Source organism: Onychomys torridus, chromosome X (assembly GCF_903995425.1).
Source record: "Onychomys torridus chromosome X, mOncTor1.1, whole genome shotgun sequence".
Classification (NCBI taxonomy): Eukaryota; Metazoa; Chordata; class Mammalia; order Rodentia; family Cricetidae; genus Onychomys; species Onychomys torridus.
In genome coordinates this window covers 13,112,275-13,123,823 of record NC_050466.1, presented here as the reverse complement: position 1 = coordinate 13,123,823, position 11,549 = coordinate 13,112,275, and the positions used below count along the sequence as shown (strand labels likewise).

General features: G+C 39.6%; 1 pseudogene; it reads left to right on the top strand.

Annotated features, from left to right (window-relative positions):
- Window positions 1–10,098: 10,098 nt before the first annotated feature.
- LOC118574401 lies at window positions 10,099–10,793 on the top strand (annotated as a pseudogene).
- Window positions 10,794–11,549: the final 756 nt, after the last annotated feature.

The following is an 11,549-nucleotide window of genomic DNA, read 5'->3' as shown; positions in this document are numbered from 1 at the left end:
AAGTCCTGGTCCCACGGCCTGGGTGCCTCCCAAACAGATCAAGCTATTCAATGGTCTCACTTATCCAGCTAGGGGCTCCAAGCCATTGGTTCATAATTCATGTGCTTTCTTTCAATTGACTATTTGTCCCTGTGCTTTTTGCAATCTTGGATTCAACAATTCACGCTCTTGCAGTCCCTCCTCTTTCTCAACCATTGGACAACTGGAGCTCCACCTGGCGCCTGGCTGAGAATCTCTGCATCCACTTCCATCAGTTATTGGATGAGAGATCCAAGACGACTGATAGGGTGTTTAGTCATCTGATCACCAGACTAGGTCAGATCAGGCTTTCTCTCGACCATTACCAGCAGTCTACAGAGGATATATCATTGTGGATTTCTGGGGACCTCCCAAGCACTCTGCCTGTTCCTGGCCTCATGTGGTCTTCATTTATGATGGTCTGTTATTCCTCGTTCTCCCTTTCTGTTCTTGATCCAGCTGGGATCTCCTGCTCCCCTAAGCTTTCTTTCCCTCAAAACTTGCCCTTCATTACTCCCACTGTCATCCAGGTTATTCATGTAGATCTCATCCATTTCTCTGTCATTGGGTGATCCCTGGATCTTTCCTAGGGTCCCGTTTTCTAGGTAGCCTCCCTGGAGTTATGTAGCAGTCTAGTGATCTTTGTTTTACATCTAATATCTTCCTATGAGTGAGTACATACCATGTTTGTCCTTCTGAGTTTGGGTTACCTCACTCAGGATGATTTTTTCTAGATCCATCCATTTACCTGGAAACCTCATGAGGTCATTGATTTTCTCTGCTGAGTAGTACTCCATTGTGTATATGTACCATATTTGCTTTATCCATTCTTCAGTTGAAGGGCATCTAGGTTGTTTCCAGGTTCTGGCTATTACAAACAATGCTGATATGAACATAGCTGAGCAAATACCCTTGTGGTATGATTGAGCATTCCTTGGGTATATGCCCAAGAGTGCTACAGCTGGGTCTTGGGGGAAATGGATTCCCAATTTTCTAAGGAAGTGCCATATTGATTTCCAAAGTGGCTGTACAAGCTTGCATTCCCACCAGCAGTGGAGAATTCACCATGCTCCACATCCTCTCCAGCATAAACTGTCTTCTGTATTTTTGATGTTAGCCATTCTAACAGGTATAAGGTGGTATCTCAGAGTGGTTTTGATTTGCATTTCCTGGATAATTAGGGATGTTGAGCATTTCCTTAAATGTCTTTCAGCCATTTGAACTTCCTCTGTGGAGAATTCTCTGATATAGATATGATAGGATGAAAGGGTAAATTAATGAACTTACTTCTAAAAGAGCAACAACTCATTTAAAATATTTTACATTGGTATAGCTTTTAGTCTATTGATACAAACTTAAAGTTAATTTTGTTACACTGTGTGTATATTTCCAATCATGTTTAAGGTATTATGTTTATATAGCTCATTTTAAATTGAAATGGATAATTAAAAATAGATTAATGATTAGTCATCTATGATAATCATACTCGTAGCCATGTTAGTTAAGTCTTCTAGATATACATAGAGATATTTCAGATAGATAGGTAATCTTCAAATACTTCAAAGACCTACAGAATATGGCATTTAAAATACTTTTAAAATTTAGACTTTCTGGACAGTGAGACATGTCTGCTCCTGGCAGCACCGATTTACTTCAGAGAGGAGGATGGGCATTGAAGACACTTCATATCTTATCTTCACCTTGACAAAAATAGCCATTTGGGCAAGAAACTGTTCTTGCCTGCTTGATCGACTGGACATGCAGGACCCATAGAAAGGTGACCACTAAACTTTGCTTGACAAAATGGTCCTTCAGGTTCCTGCTTCACAGAGGAAACTGCCAGACATTCTACAGGACATTGAGAGAAGTGACCAAGAGACTCTAGCCCTGTGGGCTGAAGACAAATGCCCCAACTTTACAAAAAAACATTAGGTGACTGTCCAGGCTGCCAGCTGTCTCTGTCTACACTACAAGACTCCCAAAAATGCTCGCATCCTTCTCCCGGTTCTCAGGTAATATTATATCCTTCTGAGGTCTTTGATGTGGTTGAAGGCTAGATAGTTATAATTTTCTCAGTTATGATAAAAGATAAGTTAGATATAAAACCTTAAACTCACAAATATAAGATAGATAGGATATCTTCTTTAATATTGTAACTGTAATTCTTGCTTGATAATTGTTTTGTTATATGTAATTTTACTATGTAAAAGTTAAAACCTTCCTTTAAAAAAAAAAAAAAAGAAAGGGGAAGTGCTGTGGATATCGCTCTGTGTAAATAAAGTTCTGATTGGCCAATGGCCAGGCAGGAAGTATAGGCGGGACAAAAAAAAGAGAATTCTGGGAAGTAAAAGGCTAGAGGAGACATGGCCAGCCACTGCCATGGAAAACAACACGTAAAGACACTGATAAGCCACAAGCCATGTGGCAAAGTATAGACTAACAGAAATGGGTTAATTTAAGATAAAAGAAGTAGATAACAAGTAGCCTGCCATGGCCATACAGTTTGTAAACAATATAAGTTTCTGTATGTTTACTTGTTTGGGTCTGAGCTACTGTGGGACTGGCGGGTAAGAGAGATTTGTCCTGACTATGGGCCAGGCAGGAAAACTCTAACTACAATTCTCTGTTTAGTTCTATAGCCCATTTCATAATTGGACTGTTGGGCATTTTGATGTCTAATTTCTTGAGTTCTTTATATATTCTGGATATCAGCCCTCTGTCAGATGTGGGGTTGGTGAAGACCTCTTCCCATTCTGTAGGCTGTCGTTTTGTCTTGTTGACCATGTCCTTTGCTCTACAAAAGCTTCTCAGTTTCAAAAGGTCCCATTGATTGATTGTTTCTCTCAGTGTCTGTGCTACTGGTGTTATATTTAGAAAAAGCTCTCTGGTGCCAATGCGTTCAAGACTACTTCCTACTTTCTCTTCTATCAGGTTCAGAGTAACTGGATTTATGTTGAGGTCTTTGATCCACATGGACTTAAGTTTTGTGCACGGAGACAGATATGGATCTATTTGCAGCCTTCTACACATTGACATCCAGTTATGCCAGCACCATTTGTTGAAGAAGCTTTCTCTTTTCCATTGTACATTTTTGGCTTCTTTGTCAAAAATTATATGTTCATAGGTGTGCAGGTTAATGTCAGGGTCTTCAATGTGATTCCATTGGTCCACATGTCGGTTTTTATGCCAGTACCAAGCTGTTTTTATTACTGTAGCTCTATAGTAGAGCTGGAGGTCGGGGATTGTGATGCCTCCAGAAGTTGTTTTATTGTACAGGATTCTTTTGGCTATCCTGTTTTTTTTTTGTTTTTCCATATGAAGTTGAGTATTATTCTTTTCAGATCTGTGAAGAATTGTGTTGGTAATTTGATGGGGATTGCATTGAATCTATAAATTGCTTTTGGTAAGATTGCCATTTTTACTATGTTAATCCTGCCTATCCATGAGCATGGGAGATCTTTCCATTTTCTGACATCTTCTTCAATTTCTTTTTTCAGGGACTTAAAGTTCTTGTCATATAGGTCCTTCACATACTTAGTTAGAGTAACCCTAAGGTATTTTATATCTCTGATTTCCTTCTCAACCTGTTTGTCTATTGTCTATAGGAGGGCTACTGATTTTTTTTTAGTTGATCTTGTATCCTGCTATGTTGCTGAAGGCTTTTATAAGCTGTAAGAGTTCCTTGGTTGAATTTTTAGGGTCACTCATGTATACTATCATGTCATCTGGAAATAGGGAGAGCTTGACTTCTTCCTTTCCAATTTGTATCCCCTTCATCTCTTCATGTTGTCTTGTAGCTCTAGCTAGAATTTTAAGTACTATATTGTATAAGTATGGGGAGAGGGGACAGCCTTGCCTTGTTCCTGATTTTAGAGGTATTGCTTTGAGTTTCTTTCCATTTAATTTGATGTTGGCTGTTGGCTTGCTGTAGATTGCCTTTATTATGTTTAGGTATGTTCCCTGTATTCCTGATCGCTCCAAGACCTTTATCAAATGCCTTTTCTGCATCTAGTGAGATGATCATGTGTTTTTTTTCTTTGAGTTTGTTAATATGGTGTATTACATTGACAGACTTTTGTATGTTGAACCACCGTTACATCCCTGGGATGAAGCCTACTTGATCATGGTGGATAATTGTTTTGATGTGTTCTTGGAGTCTGTTTGCCAGAATTTTATTGAGTATTTTTGCATCAATGTTCATGAGGGAGATTGGTCTGTAGTTCTCTTTCTTTGTTGCATCTTTGTTTGGTTTAGGAATCAGGGTAATTGTAGCCTCATAGAAGGAGTTTGGTAATATACCTTCTGCTTCTATTGTGTGGAACAATTTAAAGAGTATTGGTATTAAGTCTTCTTTGAAGATCTGGTAGAATTCTGCAGTGAAACCATCAGGTCCAGGGCTTTTTTTTTTTTTTTTTTTTTTGGTTGGGAGACTTTTAATGACTGATTCTATTTCCTTAGTGGTTATTGGACTATTTAAATGTTTTATCTGGTCTTGATTTAACTTACGTATGTGGTACCTACCCAGAAAATTATCCATTTCTTTTAGATTTTCCAGTTTTGTGGAGTAGAGGTTTTTGAAGTATGACCTGATGATTCTCTGGATTTCCTCATTGTCTGTTGTTATGTCCCCCTTTTCATTTCTGATTTTGTTAATTTGGATGCTCTCCCTCTGTCTTTTGGATAGTTTGGATAAGGGCTTGTCTATCTTGTTGATCTTCTCAAAGAACCAACTCTTTGTTTCATTAATTTTTTGTATTGTTCTCTTTATTTCTATTTTATTGATTTCAGCTCTCAATTTGATAATTTCCTGGCGTCTGTTCCTCCTGGGAGACTTTGCTTCTTCCTGTTCAAGGGCTTTCAGGTGTGCTGTCAAGTCACTAGTGTGAGATTTCTCCAGCTTTTTTATGTGGGCATTCAGTGCTATGAATTTCCCTCTTAGCACTGCTTTCATAGTATCCCATAAGTTTGGGTATGTGGTGTATTCATTTTCATTCATCTCTAGGAAGTCTTTAATTTCTTTCTTTATTTCTTCCTTAACCCATTGGTGATTCTGTTGAGCATTATTCAGTTTCCATGAGATTGTAGGATTTCTCTAGTTTTTTCTGTTGTTGAAATCTAACTTTAAACCATGGTGGTCTGACAAAACACAGGAGGTTATTCCAATTGTTTTTATCTGTTGAGATTTTCTTTGTGGCCAAGTATGTGTTCGATTTTAGAGAAGGTTCCATGGGGTGCTGAGAAGAAGGTATATTCTTTTTTGTTTGGGTGGAATGTTCTGTAGATATCAATTAAGTCCATTTGAGCCATAACGTCAGTTAAGTCCATTATGTCTCTGTTAAGTTTCAATTTGGCTATTCTGTCCAGAGGTGAAAGTGGTGTGTTGAAGTCTCCCACTATTAATGTGTGGGGTTTTATATGTGATTTCAGCTTTAGTAATGTTTCTTTTACATATGTGGGTGTCCTTGTGTTTGGGGCATAAATGTTCAGAATTGAGACTTCATCTTGGTGGATCTTTCCTATGATGAGTATGTAATGTCCTTCATGATCTCTTTTGATTGATTTTAGTTTGAAATCTATTTTGCTGGATATTAGGATAGCTACACCAGCTTGCTTCTTAAGACCATTTGATTGGAAAGTCTTTGCCCAGCCTTTTAGTCTTAGGAGGTGTCGGTCTTTGAGTTTGAGGTGAGTTTCCTGTATGCAGCAGAAAGATGGGTCCTGTTTTTGTATCCATTCTGTTAGTCTGTGTCTTTTTATAGGTGAATTAAGTCCATTGATATTAAGGGATGTTAATGACCAGTGATTGTTCATTCCTGTTGTTATTTTTAGTTTTTGGTGGTAGTGTGTGTGTACTTCTCTTCTTTGTGGTTTACTGTTGTGGTGTTATCTATTGCCTGTGTTTTCATGGGTGTATCTGACTTCCTTAGGTTAGAATTGTCCTTCTAGTGCTTTCTGTAGGGCTGGGTTTGTGGATAAGTATTGTTTAAATCTAGTTTTGTCTTGGAAGGTCTTGTTCACTCCATCTATGATGATTGAAAGTTTTGCTGGGTATATTAGTCTAGGCTGGCATCCATGGTCTCTTAGTGTCTGCATTATATCTGTCCAGGTTCTTCTGGCTTTCAAAGTCTCCATTGAGAAATCAAGTGTTATTCTGAAGGGTTTGCCTTTATAAGTCACTTGGCCTTTTTCCTTTGCTGCCCTTAATATTCTTTCTTTATTCTGTACCTTTAGTTGTTTAATTATTATGTGGCAAGGGGACTTTTTTGGGGAGTCTAGTCTGTTTGGTGTTCTATAGGCATTTCCTTCTTTAAGTTGGGAAAGTTTTCTTCTATGATCTTGTTAAATATATTTTCTGTGCCTTTGAGTTGGTATTCTTCTCATTCCTCTATCCCTATTATTCGTAGGTTTGGTCTTTTCATGGTGTCCCAAATTTCTTGGACATTTTGAGTCATGACTTTGTTGGTTTTAGTGTTTTCTTTGACTGATGAATCTATTTCTTCTACCGTATCTTCAACACCAGAGATCCTCTCTTCCATCTCTTGCATTTTGTTGTTTATACTTGCATGTGAAGTTCCTGTTCATTTACTCAGATTTTCTATCCAGCATTCCTTCTGCTAGTGTCTTCTTCATTTTTTCTATTTCCCTCTTCAGGTCTTGGACTGTCTCCCTTGCTTTTTCATGATTTTCTTTCAGTGACTTATTGTTTTCTTCTGCTTTAATTGTCCTTTCCTCTAGTTTTTTATAGCATTCTTCCCATTTTTTGTTTGTCTGTTCCTCTACTTTAATTTTGATTTCTTCTATATAAGGCTCTAGCCTCTTCATGATGTTACTTATAAGGTTGTTTTCTTCTTCTTCTTCTTCCATTCCATGATGTTTAGGTCTAGCTGTTGGAGAAGGGCTAGGTTCTGGTGATGCTGTATTGCTCTTTATTTTGTTGTATGTACTTCTGCCTTGATGTCTGCCCATCTCCTCTTGGGTTCGTTCTTGGTCTTATAAGTGTGCTTGGTCCAGAGAGAGCTGACAGACTTAGGGAGCCTCTCTCTGGTCTAGATGGAAGCTCTGGGCCAGATGGGAGTGCTGGTCCAGATAAGAGTGCTGGCTGGATAGGAGCTGGGGGGCTGGACTCTGAGTTTCGGGACGTTCCTGGGGTCTCCTTATTTTGTCCAGATGGGAGCTCTTCTTGTCCAGATGGGAGTTCCTCTGGTCTCTGGTCCAGATGGGAGTTCCAGGGCAGGATGGAAGCTGGGGGCTGGTCTCTGATTCTTAGGAAGTGGCTGGGGTCTCTGGCAGATGGGTGTGGGGGCACGGTGTGGAGACTACAGGGTCTGCCTGCAGTCTTGGAAAAGGGGAGCCTTCCTGCAGGGCCCATCGATTGGCCAGAAACTGGGGCCAAGTTGGTCAGGTCCTCCCAGGATGGGCTGTGTCCAGCGGTGGGACCCAGGGGCAGTTGCCTCTCTGGCTATAACCCCAGGCACTCACCTCTGGTCCACATGGGAGTCCCAGGGTGGACAGGAGCTGGGGTTTGGTCTCTGAGTCTCAGGAAGGGCCTGGGGTCTCTCTGGTAGAGATGGGAGTTCCTCTGGACCACTGCAGGCCAATCTTATGGAAACATTTTCTCAATTGAGTCTTCCTCCTTTCTGATGACTCTAGCTTGTGTCAAGTTGACATAAAACTAGCCGTACATTTATATATATATAAATGTACATATATAGACTTTTTATCTAACATTTAAGCTTTGTTTAATCTTTTATTTATTTGTTTGTTTGTTTGTTTGTTTGTATGTTTGTTTTCCGAAGCTGAGGACCAAACCCAGGGCCTTGTGCTTGCTAGGCAAGCACTGTACCACTGAGCTAAATCCCCAACTCCTGTTTAATCTTTAAACCTTGCTGTAAAGTACATCCTCTGAGAAATAATAACATAAAAGCCACTGGATTTGTCTCATCAGTATAAAGACAGCTAACCACAACTTTCTCTTGAGAAGCCTTTACCCACATCTTGGGATTCTCTATTGTCATTTTCCCATGGGGCTTTCTGTGTACTTAATAAACTCACTAAATTTTCCTTATTTTGGCTCCTTCTCAATTTCTCTTCTGCAGTGTAGTCAAGGATCCAGTTTTATCTGGGTAAAGAAAGGAACTCCTAAGCCTGATGATGGCTGTGGTGGGCTATGTGTTCCTGTGGTTGCTGACACTGCCATACCTAGTCCTTCATCAGATTTTAAATTTGTTATTTGTCTTTGCATTATTTAATTGTCAGGGTTATATATACATATCTTGGCTACAACTCTCTTATTAGATATATGATTCATATATATTTTCTTCCATTCTGTCATTTTACTTTCTTGGTGGTATCACTGTTATTTTCCTTTGTTCCTTTTTTTATTTTTCATTTTTAGTAGGAATGACTATTGGATTGTATCAGAGGCTTTTTGAAATCTACAGCCTTTATGATGTTATTTGTATTAATTGGTCATTATGCTCAATTATATTGATATACAATTTGGGTCCATTTTTGTCTTCCTAGAATAATTGTTTAATAAAGGGAAATTTTGTGTGTGTGTGTGTGTCTATATCTGTGCACCACATTCATTCAATAGTCTGTGGAGGTGAGAAGAGGCATGGATCCCTTGGAACTGGAGTTACCAGGTCCTCTACAAAAGCAGTAAGTGCTCTTAACTGCTAGCTATCTCTCCAGCCCCAGTATATTAAAAACTTTTAAATATAGCTTATATAGTTATGTTCCAACATCTGGCCTGAAATCTATAATTTTGTTATAGTATTCTTTCATTTTCAGTCCTGACATGTGTAAAGAATATTCTATTTCCTCATTTTCCTTCTTGGTGGTAGCAAACCCAGTCTCCCGTGTGTGCTAGACTAGCATTCTACTATTGAGCTGTATTCCCAGCACTATTCTCTTTAAGTCTTTATTTTCTTTTACTGGTGTGCAATATTAAGTATATGGGGGGGGTATGTGTCATGGCACACATGACACATGCTTGTGTGAAGGTCAGAGGACAACTTTCAGGTATCTGTTCTTGCCTTTCCACTTTGTTTGAGACAGGGACTTTTTGCTGCTCTGTATGACAGAGTAGCTGCTTCAGGAGTTTCTGGAGAGTCTCCTGTATCTGCCTCCCATCTTTCCATAGAGGCATGGGGACCCCTGTTTTTACATAGTTCTGGGAAATCAGAACTCAGTTCTTTAGACTTGTGCAGTACTGTTTTTTACCTACTAAGCCATCTCCCTAGACATCCAGCACTATGTCCTAATGGAAGTCTGGATTTCGTAGTTATCTTTTAATTGTATTTTTCTGATTTTATAGGATTTTACTCAATAAAATTGCCTACCAAATTCTAGTTTTTAAAAGAGATTAAAGGGTCAGAGAGATGGTTCGGTGGTTAAGAGCACCGACTGCTCTTCCAGAGGACCAGGGTTTGATTCTAGCACCCAGCTGTTTCTAAGCTGTTTCTAGCTTAGAAACAGCTGTAACTCCAGTTCTACAGAGGTCTGATGCCCTCCTCTGTCGTCTATGAGTACTGCATGCACATGGTACACAGACAGACATGCAGATAAAACTCATAAAATAAAATAAGTAAATCTTTTTTAAAAGTGAGATCAGGGGTTTTGTTTTGTTTTTAATCCAGGTCACACATTTTTAAAGAAAATGAACACCTATAAAACGTTCCATGAATCCAAGAGCAAAGTGTATAGTTGTTCTTTTACGTCCACAAAGGATTGGTTCCACTCAAATCCATGGATGCTGAAGACCTTTATATAAAATAGGTAGGTATTTGCATTTTCCCAAATACTTTAGATAATCTCTTGATTATTTATAACACATTATCTTATGTAAATAGTTGTACAGCTATTGTTTTTGGAATAATAAGAAAAATGTCAGTACTTGTTCAATACAGGTGCAACTATGGTCAGCATACCTACATAGTATACACCAGCAACAATGCAGTGTTTTATTTCAGCACTTACACCTTAGTTTTGTAAGGAACTAGTCTTATTTTATGTGCTTCTTATTATATCTTGATATCTGGTGGAGTAAAAGACTGTTTAAAAGATTTGAACAGAAAGGGCTTCTTCCTTTCCTCTGGTGGCAGCCATCAGGTGAGCCAAGATGGGTGCATACAAATACATCCAGGAGCTATGGAGGAAGAAGCAGTCCGACGTGATGCGCTTTCTCCTGAGGGTCCGCTGCTGGCAGTACCACCAGCTCTCGGCACTGCACTGGGCTCCCTGCCCCACCTGGCCTGATAAAGCACGAAGGTTGGGATACAAGGCCAAGCAAGGTTATGTCATATACAGGATTCGTGTCCGCCGTGGTGGCCGCAAACGCCCAGTTCCTAAGGGTGCAACTTACGGCAAGCCTGTCCATCATGGTGTTAACCAGCTAAAGTTTGCCTGAAGCCTTCAGTCTGTTGCTGAGGAGAGAGCTGGATGCCATTGTGGGGCTCTGAGAGTCCTGAATTCTTACTGGGTTGGCGAAGATTCCACATATAAATTTTTTGAGGTTATCTTCATTGATCCATTCTGTAAAGCCATCAGAAGAAAGCCGGACATGCAGTGGATCACCAAACCAGTCCACAAGCACAGGGAGATGTGTGGGCTGACATCTGCTGGCCGCAAGAGCCGTGGCCTTGGATAGGGCCACAAGTTCCACCACACAGTTCTCGCCGCGCAGCCTGGAGAAGGCGCAATACTCTGCAGCTCCACCGTTACCGCTAATACACATAATGTTTGTAAAATTCATACCCAATAAACAATTTAGGACCGTCAAAAAAAAAAAAAAAGATTTGAACAGAGTTGTGTGGAATGGTTCTCATCTGTAATCCCAGCCTTCAGCAGGCTGATATAGAACTGTTGAGTGTGTGCAAGGCTTGCACTTCATAGCTACTTCAAGGCCAACCCTGTCTCAAAAAACTGGGGGAAAAAAGAAACCCCCCCCAAACAAAACTAAAAAACCACCAAAATCAAATCTAAACAATAACAGAAAACTTGGGCTACAGTAAAATCAAGTCCTTCTGTTTACCAGCAGACAAAGTTAAGAGGTACAAAATTGAAACCAAGTCACAGTGGGAGAAGATAACTGCAATATATGTAGTAGACAAAGGATTGCTATCTCAACTATATCTAGAGTTTCAATACATCATTAAGAAAAGGTGAGCCAGGCGGTGGTGGCGCACACCTTTAATCCCAGCACTTGGGAGGCAGAGGCAGGTGGATCTCTGTGAGATCGAGGCCAGCCTGGGCTTGGTTGGTACCAAGTGAGTTCCAAGAAAGACTCAAAGCTACACAGAGAAACCCTGTCTCCAAAAACCAAAAAAAAAAAAAAAAAAAAAAGAAAGAAAGAAAGAAAAAGAAAAAAAAGAAAAAGAAAAAAGAAAAGAAAAAAGAAAGGGTGAGAAAATAAGGAACAACAATAACCTCACAAAGATCTAAATAGTAAATGAACAAAATATAAACTATAAAGTTGTGGCGGCATTCCTGCTGAGCTGCACCTAGCCTGTCTCCAGAGAGTAGCATCT